The sequence below is a fragment of the Daphnia pulicaria genome, chromosome 2 (genome assembly GCF_021234035.1).
Source record: "Daphnia pulicaria isolate SC F1-1A chromosome 2, SC_F0-13Bv2, whole genome shotgun sequence".
NCBI classification, from domain to species: Eukaryota; Metazoa; Arthropoda; class Branchiopoda; order Diplostraca; family Daphniidae; genus Daphnia; species Daphnia pulicaria.
Genome location: NC_060914.1, coordinates 8,456,357 through 8,469,223, shown reverse-complemented (window position 1 = coordinate 8,469,223; position 12,867 = coordinate 8,456,357).

The following is a 12,867-nucleotide window of genomic DNA, read 5'->3' as shown; positions in this document are numbered from 1 at the left end:
TGAACCACGTATGACTGCGGCTCGGGGCAGACCGAGTGAACCATTCCACGGAGCTATCGGTTTCCCACCAGCGGCTGCACCGCCTGGCCAACACGAAGAGCGGAGGCTCGTGCGCTCGGAAATACCGCATGAAGAGAAGCCGCCTGAGTTTGACGTGCAGAAAGTTCGCTCCGTACCAGAGAAGAAGGGACAAACTTAGGCTCCAATTCCACCGGAAGGAACGGAAGATTACCGCGTAAATGACGACCCTGCAGCAATATAGACGGAGCCGGAAGAGTGGACCTTCCTGTTCCTTACCACCCCAAGGGCATGGATGATGGATGATGCTTACAGTGGACCCCAAAATCTTCATCGTTAGTTAGTGGATGGTTTGATTCTTTACTTGGCTCTTCAATTGGGGGTTTGTTATCCATTTTTAAATAAAACAAATTGGCAACTCCACCTCCCATGTGTGATGTCTTAAATGAAAAGATAAAGACGCCATACACTGCAGTACTCTAACAAAGGAGAGTGAAAGTCTTTCCCACTTTTTTGTTGGTCTTACAGTGAATTCTCATACATTGAAAAAATAAAAGTATGGCAACCCTGAAAATGGTGCTGCGCTGATTTGTGTTGTCACTTAACGAACCCCTGGTTTGGCTTGAAAGACAGGTGAACTCGCCGGTGTCCCCCTATCGCTTGATCCCGGGACTATACGTGCGGCCAGTTCCTTGGCCTACTTAACCCCAGGCCGGTCTTCGAGCTATTCCTCCATAGTATAGCTTTTTCCACCCATCTCCTCCCGATGAACCTAACTGGGAGGGGGCGAATCTAGCGCTTAGATCGCAAACTACACTTCTAGCATCAAAAAAATTTGAAACAATATTAAAGTTGAAAATTCCGAAATGAAATCTAAAGAAATAAAAGAATATTTTGAAATTAATGCAAATATATTTTTTAAATAAATATTCTGTATTTCTCGCCTTTGTTACGTAACTCCATTCAGACTTTCTTAGCTTACATTATTGTGAATAAAAGAAATGGTTATGTCTTGTGTCTGTGACTTAATAATTTGTGGTAATAATTCAAAGACAACTAAGTGAATTAGTTATCACTAACTTCCATGTTACTCATACATTAAGATCACAATGGTTAAATTGAATTGGTGTTCAGAGTGGTTTAAAAGAGAAAACTTTTAGATCAATGACTGGAAGAGGCTAATATGGAATAAGGAAGTAATGGAAGTAATACCTTAATATGACAATATTATTTTGAAGGAACTTCTTGCATTACTAATAAAAAGAGATTAAAGCCCTTTGAGGTAAATAGTAAGTTAAATTCTTCCCATCTCAAATGTTGTTGTCGAATGACCAACAGGTAGAAAAATACAGGCGGAATTTAGCACGGAAGTGGTCCAACTCCATCCAATAAAAGACGCCTAGAACGCCTTTGTTTCCCCCTCCGTAGTTGCCAATTTTACAAATACCGAGATTTAAAAAGGGTTATAGCGATAAGCCTATCATTTTTCTCCCCCTGCCCCCAACACTTAAAATCTCGGTATTTATTTCCCCTTTTTCTCTTCAGAAAACGCACCCCACGTTTTGCACCATGATGAATAGTGTCTTGGACGTGAATTTTTTCTGTCAAAACTTAACCAGGGCCATTTTTTATTCAAGTAGAATAGAGGGTTCTCCGGCTGGATTAATGTTGTTTCTAAATATTAATCAACTATTTAGAATTGTCGCTTCTGACGAAATTTGAGTCATTTTCACTTCTTATTCTATTAAATAGAGGGCAAGTTCCAAAGTTAAGAGTACGAAGACGCTTGAATTTCGTACGAAAAATCATTTTTTATTTTCTTTGATCGCCATCCGCCGAATAGGTATCTACGCAGATACCATTTCTTCTCAGTTTTAATGTTACATAAGCGATCTGATTTTTGACATCTGATGTTGTAAATTTGTTGTTATAACAGCCAAGTAACAAATGCGGACGTGTTGCGTACTGGCCGTATGTAGTATGGCACATGTACACCGGCGAGCTCACCTGTCTCTCAAGCCAGAGAGAACAGTTGAGTCGAGCCACGTGATCCCACCGGACAGAAAGTTTAAGAGGGAGCCCTGCCGTCCAGCTGGCTACCCCTCGCGTTTAAATCCCACTTTTAATTGTGTTATTGTCCCTTCTAATTGAGATCATCAATCAAGGTTGTATGCAAATAATTATAATATTGTGTTTTACTGTTGTTTAAGCCACAAGGCCCTCAAACCCATCCAAAAAAGACGGGCTGGGCGTTTACGTGCAAAGGTTGTGCCATGATCATCATAATAGATGAAGCCCGCTCATAATTGCAAAACATTTCAACTATATATTCTGCATTCAAGGCTCTGGAAAGTTTATTTCTGGAAGACGTGGGAAATAAAAACAGAAATGAGCTACGTTAATGCTTTAAATAAAAACGTTGTTTGTTGGCTACCGTTAGAACACAAAGGAAGGCTGAAGCCAAAAATTATATTTGAAGTAGTGTCATATTCTTTTATTCAAACTACCGACGTTGCTTCTTCTGCCAATGCCACACGGAACAGAGATTTTGCTGCCTAAGTACTTGTAGTAACAATCAGATATTTACTTCTCCTTCGTTTAAGGGAAAATCGTAATTTTTAATTTTTAATCCGCAGTGCGCTGGGAAGGTAGCGCACCTCATTAATTATCCGATAAAATCTCGAAAAACTTCCCTCTCCCCCCTCCCCCCCTCCCCGTTATGAGCGCATTCATACAAAATTAACTTATGACCTTATCGTTATGACGTTTCCCAGCCCCCTAGGTTTCTTGTTCCCGTTTCCGCCTGCTTGTTTCTCGATCGATCTGCTCTATGGGGGTCCTCCAGAGGAGTTTTTGGTCAATTCAGACTCTGAGGAATCCAAAAGTAGGTTTGCTGGGTATATGAGATTGCCATTGATGAAGATCATTGGTTCTGGTCCGGGATTGTGTTATATAGCGAAGACAACTGTATGGCTGGTTTTTCTCGTGAAAATTAAACGTGACATTTTATTCTCGACCGATAGATCTTGTTTAGTGCAGTTTGGAGCGTTACTTCGGTGTCGGCTGGATTTTGGCTTATCGTTTAGAGGGAGATATCGTCAGCATAGAGGCAAGATTTTGTTCGGAGGGGGTGGGGTGGAAGAGTCGGTAAGCATCACGTTGACGCCATTATCCGTCCTGGCTGTTGTGACAATTTTTCGCCAACTCTGACGCACATAGTACGGCCTTTGAAGAAATCTTTGATCCAGGAGAGGATGAGACCAGTAATACCTAGATTGACGGCTTTGTATAGGAGAGCTTGTGACCAGAAAGAAGAGTTGTAAGCCTTCAAAATACCTAGGAACACTACCACCGTCGATTGTTGGTCGCCTAGGGTGTTTCACTTCCGCAGTTTTTTGGAAATTAATATCGGCGTATAGAATTCGAGGTGTCTTTTGACTTAAATTGTTTACTGAATTTTTTTTTATTTCTTAAATAATGTTTAGACACCGTTTTAAAAAAACCGAGCTTTTGAACCTTTTTTCTCACTTAATTTAATATTTTTTTTTATTAAAAGAATTTAATTACGGCATTTTCAGAAATGATGTAAATTATGTTTAAAATTTGAAAAGCACCAGACTTATCTGTGAGATACCACAGATGCCTCTAGATTGAAGCGAGGACTGTGGTTGCGATTTGATCATCTTCTTCTTGATACCATAACATCGAAGCTAAGAAGTGAAAGTCATCGTTTGGGGCGAAAACAGATATTCTTGAACGAAGAAACAAATTGGCATAAAACAATGCAATGAAGTCAGCCATTCTATGTACAATTCGTCTTTCTTCCGGCAACATATGGAACAAATGGAACAGCAGCTCAATTTTCAAAATATATATCGACTGTGACATGAACCGGGCGTGATGAACCCCACCTGGTTTACGGAATCGAAAACGTCGCCTTTCCCCCAAGGTATACTACTATCAACTGTACCAACTCTCGATAATCTTCTCTGGGGAAGGTATTGTCTTTCAAGCATTGTTCTTCCCAAGTTAAGACAGATTTTGCTTGAATCCAGACACAAGATAGTTGGTTTGCTGGCCATTCAAATAAAGTCAAGTTTGAATAATCGATGTCGAAACTGGAGTAATCACTTTGAAACCTCTTGAATATTGGTTCATCTGGCCGATCACGCTCGCCTCTAAGAGCAGTGAATGCGTGTTTGATGTGCAGTTTTCAGTGATGGTGACGACAAGCTAAATACAGGAGTGCTATTTTAAGTTCATATTCGATTAAAATAGCAGCGCCTTGTCTAGCACGAGTATTACTAGCAGTCGTGTCAAAACAGACTCCAATAATATTATCTTCTATTTGCCATTCTTTCGCCATTTGAAGGGCGGCTTGAGATTGATTCAGTCCAGTAGAGTTTTCCATTGGTGGTATACCAATAAGCTTTGGCCTTTAAACAAAAAAGGTGTTATGTTCGTATTAGGTGAAATTGTACAAAACAATTTATTTTACCCTTCAACTGAGCCACTGACTAGTACTGCAACTCGCTCTTATTTTCGACCAGAAATAAGAGTAATAAGCTTTGAATCCCAATGAAGTACACAAAACTTTGGTTTCGTCGACAACCATTTTTCTTTTATGGCCGCAACAGTTTTTTCACGCGCTGCTCTCCTTTGACAAAAGACAGATGAAACCGACATTGACATATCATCCAAAGAACCGCCGTTGCTGGTTACAATAGTAGACTGTATGAAGAATTGTTGACGAATAGATTACCCACTGCGATCAGCTGCTGATGCCACGACCTCCGATAATCGCTGAGATGGTATTTCGAGAGAAACCGTTTCTGCTGTTCTTCTCCTCTTTTGATTCAAGGAAGTAAACCTTTCCGAGTCTTCCAGTTCATCCTCGCTTACTTCTGAAAGTTGTTCTCGATTTTCATCATTGGCCAAAGGAGATATAGATGATTGACATTCAGAGGCTCTTTGTTTCTGTGACTGATATTTGGATTTCCTTAAAAGTTGTCGTTGAACAAACCCAGAAACATTCCTGTCGTGTTGGGTCATATAAAAGGTTCTACTTCCTCTCTGATTTTCCAAAAAAGAATAGTCTTCTTTCCAATACGGGCGACGTGATTAAGAAAGCTTCTCATATGCATCCTTAGCAGAGATGTCACAGTCTTGATTCAGTTCTTCTTCAAACTTATCAATCTTTGACATCGATGTTCCATTTTCCATGGTACGATCTTTCTTATCCAATTTTTAAACATTTTCCCAATGTTTGAATAAGCACAATAACTTTTCAACGCACATTCGATCTGCTTTGAGAGGTACACCTGCTTTTTCCCATACAATTCTCATCTCGATGAAAATATTTTTGAACATTTGTCTTGTAGTTGCAGTTGAAAACTTTGAACGTAAGTGGACCTATCTCGCCAAAACAGCTTTGTTGGTAGGAAGTCGAATTTAACGAGACAAACTTTCACTATCACTTTGGCCGATTAACCAACAATTTTTTCTCAAAATCATTTTTGAGATCCTCTGACCTTGAGTAACCGTAGCTGACCTCGGAAATGGGAACTGATCTGAGTGAACATCTCTCTCGAAGTCACGTCACGTGTCAGAAAATTAGGCGCGAAAAGACAGAAAAAAACGTTTCAAATTGTTATTTTAATCACGGTGACCCTTAAACTAAGTCCGATAGTTTTCAAATTTTAAACTTAAGTTCTTCCCCAGGTAGCACACAGAGCTGTTACAGACTCCTGTAACCGATCTGTTTCACATACTTGTGAAACAGATCCGTATCAGGCTTGTTACATCTCTGTTTTACAGGAAATTTGTCTGGAATTGCTCTGTTTTACAGGATTTGGTTAAAGTTTGTTTCACAGATCTGTAACAGATCTGTTATCTTTCTGTAATACATAAATCTGGTTTTTAACTGTACTACAGACCTGTTACAGATCTGTTTTTTACTTGAGAAAATTGTTTCTGATTTAGCTCTGTTTCCCATGTTTGTCAATTGTCTGTTTTTACTCTGTAGAAAGACATTCTGTTTTTCTTCTGTAATACAGGTATGTCACATGCATGTTTTTACTCTGTATTACCGAGTACAATATGTTTCTGTACTGTGTCTGTACTCCAGGTCTGGTACGGGTCTGTATTTCCCTTGTAAGACATAAGTCAGTAATAATCTGTTCTGAGTCTGTACCCCAGGTATGGTACAGGTCTGTATTTTCTATGTAAAACTTAGTTCAGTGATTATCTGTTCTGTGTTTGTGCCCCAGTTATGTACGAGTCTGTATTTCCCTTGTAACACCTATAAGTCAGTAATCATCTTATCTGTGTCTGTATCCCAAGTATGGGACATGTTTGGATTCCCAATGGAAAACTGAATTAAACGTTTTCTTATATGTGTAATATCACTGCAATACCATGCAGTTAGAAGTTTTACTCTAATAGTCAATGCAGGGCTAATGGCTATGAGTTTAGTTCAGTAGGCCTACTCGAACAACAACAATAGTTGTTTATCCACCGGACGGAGAAGTATCACCTAAATAGGTATAATAAATACTTGTAATTGGTGTGTGGCCAATCTTGGTCTTGTTACTATCGGAAGAGACCAGTGGTAGTCATATAAAGCTATCAGTTTCGTGAGAGAGACATGTCAGACTGTTTGTTGAATGTACAAGTGTAAAACTGTGAAATATAGATCATTATGAAATATATGTATATAGTTATATCGAATTACGGTGTAGTGGCTAGCGTACTGGCTTATGAACTCAGTGGTTAATGGTTCGATACCAGAGGGAGGCAATTCTTTTTTTTCTTGAAAATCTGTTTTTGGTCTGTAAATGGTGATCCCGTTTTACGGATCTGTCACAGACCTGTATGACAGTCTGTAAAAGTGTTTCACTCCAAACAATTTACAGATTCTCAAAAACAGATCTGTAACAGACCTGAAACAGAGTCTGTGTGCTACCTGGGTCTTATTCTTCTTAGTAACTCCTGAAAATGCCGTAATTAAATTCTATTAATAAAAAAATATATATTAAATTAAAAGAGAAAAAAGGTTCAAAATCTCGGGTTTTTTTAACGGCAACCCTTAAACATTATTTAAAAATTAAAAAAAAATCAGTAAACAATTTAAGTCAAAAGACACCTCGATGTCTATACGCCGATGTTAATTTCCAAAATACTGCGGAAGTGAAACACCCTATGGTCGCCATACCCTAATTAAATATTCCCACCATAAATTAATATTCCACTATTCGATTTTCGGAAAAGTTCGAAATGAAATGGTTTATTCGGTAACTGGCTGAAATGCCAAGTCGTTGTTTCCCAAAAAGTTAAAACTCTCAAAACCCCCCAAATATTGCCTCCTTGAGTGGTGGACTTGTTGATAAAATAGACTGGTTTGTGCCCAGATTCGCCTATCGTCAAAGGGAAAAAGAAAAAGCCAACGCGATGTTAAGTTTCGAAGATATTCTAAAAATGATCGAAAAAACTGCGTCATTACACTTCAACAAGTCATGATGCCTCATAGAACTTTTGTATGAAAATAGTTTCGTCTGGGTTTCACTGTCGACCTTATACGGTTTCAGTTAACAACAACACTTGACGTATTGTAAATCATTTTTTTGCAACTCCGTGGCTTAAGACAGATAAAGGAGGTTTACCAGAACCTGTATAAAATCAACGGATTTTTTGTCGTTACATCTTAATTTTCGTTAAAGATTCGTCTGAATTTTAAAAAAGTCATCTAAGCTGGCTAAAGGGATTGCCATCATTTTAATCACTTGCCACTTTTATCATTCTCGTCGGATGGCTTATATTTTTCATTGTGGCACACATACAGTGGGATGAGAACTGACGACAAAATCAATGAATAATATATTGCCAAAACATTAATTGTAAGACACAAAATTTTGCTGTAATTTGAAAAAGGAAAAAATTGTTTTATGTGTTGTTTTGTTGTATAGTGTTTTTCCAAATTTTATTTCATTCGTACCGTGACTAAGTGACAGTGTTTTCCATTATAAGAATAACATTAACTTTTTTAACGATCTCGTTACTCTTCAAAGAAATCATTAGCATGCTTCACAGTTTCTTGATGGTCTCCCCGTTACTACACTAACATATCAACAATTAACTATTACACGTTTTTTTTTTGCTAAAACAAAATGAAAAGGCAGCAAGATGTGGGCACTACAAATTTAAGAGAAAACTGTTTCAGTAACAGAGGCGCATTTTTATAATGTTTATGAAGTAGGGAAGTAAACTCTTAACCAGTAAATTAGACCGGAATCCAATCTGACTTACTAATTGACATTTTTGTGTCTACTTTTAGAATTTTTATGGGCACAGCATCAACGGAATATTAGTTCACGGAGCGTTTTTTTCGATATGTTTTTTTTTTACTTCAGGATGGCATTGTTCGCTTCCTATATGAATAGCTATGCGACACAGTGTCAATCCGAACTTGTCTTCTTGTTATATGTTTCCACTATGTTCTAATAGCAGTTTTAACACATTCAACTTTCCAAAAGTTTTAGCCGTAGAAACGCCGTAGTGGACTGGCGCTGTCCTCCCATACGACATAATGCATTGGCGTGATTCCGGTTGCATCATTTATGTTTACATGTCCATCTTCATTTTTTCAGGTGCTGTTTCACTGACGCTTTTTTTGTCCTGCATAGTGAACAAATCTGTTTTGTCGGTAATATTTGGATTTTTCCCATTTTGAAGTAGCGATTCCAAATTTGTTAATACAACAGAAGATCGCAGCAGATTCGTTCTTCAAGAAAGACACCTTGACCAATAAGCCTTCTAGATATTCCACATAGTTCAGATTCCCTCCGTGTTCAAGCAGGATTTTTATTATTTTCGTCCCTTGAATTTTCGATTCGCTTGAACTGATAACAGCCAAACAAAGTGAAGTTGCTTCATTTTTAACGATGGCGTTTGCATCGCCAGTTCGCCGACGTCTCCATAAAGTGTGACGCGTGAAACTAGCGTATCGTGTAAATTCTTGCTATCTCTGTGTGCCAAAATAAAGTCTGCCTCTCGTCTGCATCTCATTATCTTTATCAGATTAAGGGCACAGGTTGCTTTCAAATCCTGAAAGTAAAAGAATTATGTTGGCATCCATTACAACAACTCACGAGGATAGAAATTTTCCAAAGCTTAACCGCAAATTTTTCATCATGGCAGACCAACATGCTAGTTTTGCTCGAGCAGAAAGGAAAAATGCACAAGATTGTTAAGAAGATTGGTGTAAAGCATGAATCGGTAATAAAATTGTTATTTAAGACTTAATTGTGCAGGCTCTTGTATAATCTTGTAAACATGATGTGGTCAAACCCATAGTGTCTGTTGATCAACTTAATATGCAAAATCTATGTTGTTTTTTAATGGGGTGAACGGTAAACCCACATACGTGGTACAGAATTTGAGCTTGATCGATCAAGATCTGTTGATATGTTATTCCACCTGATGGTGATGTGACAAAAGCCAAAAAAAAATAAATGTATTCATGTACAGATATACAACTGGAACCTCATGACTATTTTTGGTTTATCTTGTGTGGCATCTCAAGTGTTCCACTTTTTCGAGCATAGTAGCAACCTCAATAACTCAAGATTCTATTTTGTTCTGCAGGTATTCACGGCAGTGCAGCATGATAAAACTCAGGTAAATTTACCGGTGGATGGTCAACCAGCCCATCCTACCCATCCCCCAGAAGCTCAAGCCTTGGCATTGAACCAAGCAGCCATCAATTAATGGGAACAGAGATAAATTAACGCAAGAGTCATGATATTGTTCAACGTCGATGAAAATCAGCAAGTCTCTATTAGAGGAGGTAGAACTGCTATGGAAATTTGGGATCAACTCAACATGGAGTACTCCCTGATGGCACCTGATCACGCATGAGCCTAGAAAATTTCTTCCAGTACAAGAATAATCCAAGTCACACAATTTCTGGTCACATTGCTACTTTGAAAAGAATGAATGATGAGCTTTTTGGAACGCCTGGCCAAGTATTGGAAGAACAACTGAAGATGGTTATTTTGAAAACTTTGCCACCAAGCTTCGACCGCGGCTTCTCTCAGCCTGGGACAGCGTCTTAATACAAGAAAGAACAGTTAATGCCTTCAAAACTGATGATCGAAGAACGCCGAACACTTGAAAAGTACAATGGCCAAAGAGAATGAAATAATGATGTCGCCTACTTTGCTGTCGACACCACTCATCCAGAACAAGGTTTTGCAGCCCAGAGCCATCAGCGTGGCGGAAGAGGAGGCAATCACGCATACAAATGAAAAAGAGGTTACTACCAAGAACGAAGTTGCAGATACGACACCCTAAATTCAGATAAGAAACTATGCTTCTATTGCAATAACCCGAACCACATCGAGATTAATTGTAGAACTCGTTTGCGTCATGAAGCTGAAGGCTGACAGAGGAATGCCAAAAATGAGGTTGTATTTAAGAATCGAGATAACAATACAAAGAAAATTGGCTTCTATTCATCATCTATATGTTTTTCTGCACGCAGCAATTACGATTTTTTTTTTATTCAGGAGCTAGCCATCAAATGTCAGACCAGCGTTCTTATTTCTCATCAATGACAACTATACAAAAGGGGGTTTGGCTAGTAAAGGGAATTGGAGAAGTCAATTTACCAGTCTTTGGCCAAGGCAGCATTGACTTTCCTGCAACAGTTGACGGAAAACAATACCCAGGCCAACTACCAACATTAACCAAGCCACTACAGAGAAAATTAATTCTTCTCCTTCTCAGCCCACACCAACCTCATTTCCTCAGCAATACAATCAAGTCCACCCCATGGATGTTAGTCCTTCCTGTAATGATATCTTATATTTCATCACCCATCTTTGTTCCCCCTCCCATGATTTCACCATTGTCTTCACCATTTTTAAAAGAAGTTTGGAAAAAACCTTTACGACATTTTAGAGTCAAACAATATTTTTGCTTCCGTAATGTCACCGAACAGCCAGGTTCTCCATCTTCGGAACTAGAAACAAAATATGAATACATTTATTTCACCGTATTGTGTCAATAAAATTATAATCCCTTTTACTTTTTAGTAGGTCAAACATGGTGAAACCAGGATCTTTTCAACATATTGACGGTATGCATTTATTTCAGCCTGCAACAACCACTGCCAGGTTTAGATGGCCCAATCACTGCCTTGGTGAAAGTTCAAGTTTTGGGTTTAAATCAACTTATTGTCAATATTCTCATGGATTTCACTACTCAAAGTCTATCTCGCAGTGGATGGATTGTCTCCGCTTTATTTTTTGTTGTTGTGCTAGGGTTCATAGGTTTACTGTTATTCATAGTTTTTATTAACCTTGATATTCCGGAGAACAGGGGGCCTTTCTATAATCTGTCATTTGCTGCGTATTGCTTGGGCCTAATTTATCTTTTTTTCAAGCTGTTGCATGATGCTCTTCTTGTTAGGGTTGGCTTTATGCCATAGTAACTAACGTAAGTAAGGAGAAACAAAAAAGGAGATGACACTCAATGAAGATAGAGAATACGAAGAAGAGGAGAAAGAATATGAGGCGGATGAACTAGAGGAGTCATTCTCAGATTCATCTCTTGATTATGATGATGATTATGATGCAACCGCTGTTGTGCAGCCTCCATCATTCATCATCCCAATCTAAACGTAAATTAATTTCTTTAGTGATTACTACTTACCCCGACTTGTGCCGGGGTTCAATGCTGGACTGTTTCCGCGGAACCTATGACAAGAGTTTTGCATCCCTTGTCGAATCAACTGATTTCATGTGGTAAATAACCTGCTGTCTTCTGAAACAATCATCCTAAAAAAGGTAAGAAAATCAATTGAATTTTCGATTTTATTCCCCGATCAAGCAGGATTTTTATTATTTTCGTCACTTGAATTTTCGATTCGCTTGAACTGATAACAGCCAAACAAAGTGAAGTTGCTTCATTTTTAACGATGGTGTTTGCATCACTAGTTCGCCACCGTTTTGTAAAAGGACTCTCATGCGTTCAGGTGATGTTTTATTAATGACGAGGAGTATTGGAAATCTCAAAATTGGGGTTGCTGAAACTCATCTGCGATTGAGTCCGCTGCGAAATCAGCGCCATGAAAAGTGGTCTTTCGAAGTGACAGACCTAATAGGACTCTTTGGAGTCGTTTTATTTGGCCGTTTTATCTGGAATGCAGCGTGGCAAAGCAGATGCGGCTGTGTTAGGGATAATAAGGGCTTGTAAAATAAATAAAGGAGAACTTCTTATTACTTTATTCCTTTTCAATGCCCTTGCTATCCCATTGCTATTATTTTTTAAAATATTCTATGGGGTAGTTGGTTTCTCATATTTAACACTTAGCAAAGCCACATTTAACAAGCTATCTTCCACTCAACCGGACCGAAATAACCCTTTCTTCCGGAGGTAGTTTTTGGATCGTAATCTGGGGGACTCTAAAAATCCGGTCTAGGACTATTATGTTCAGAATAAGGAAATAAAGTCCACACCACACGAAAATCTAAAGTCTCCATTTCAGACTACATCACTTTTAGTCGTATATTCGGTTCTAAGAAAAAAAACTAGTTAATGAAAAATGTAGTCCTTTCATCCCTCTTCAATATTCCCAAAGTATTTTTAATAATTCCTTGATGAGTCCAAGGTATCACGATTTTTGTGATACCCCTATTTCGACCTATTTTATAGGCGTTTTTGGCGTTGCCAATTGCCGTATTTCTGTTTTTCGACCCCCTTTTCGGTCCACTGTTTTGCTTTTTTGCTTTTTCCTATGTTTCAAAGGCTTGTATATCAATACAAATGGGACTTGACATATTTTGGGGA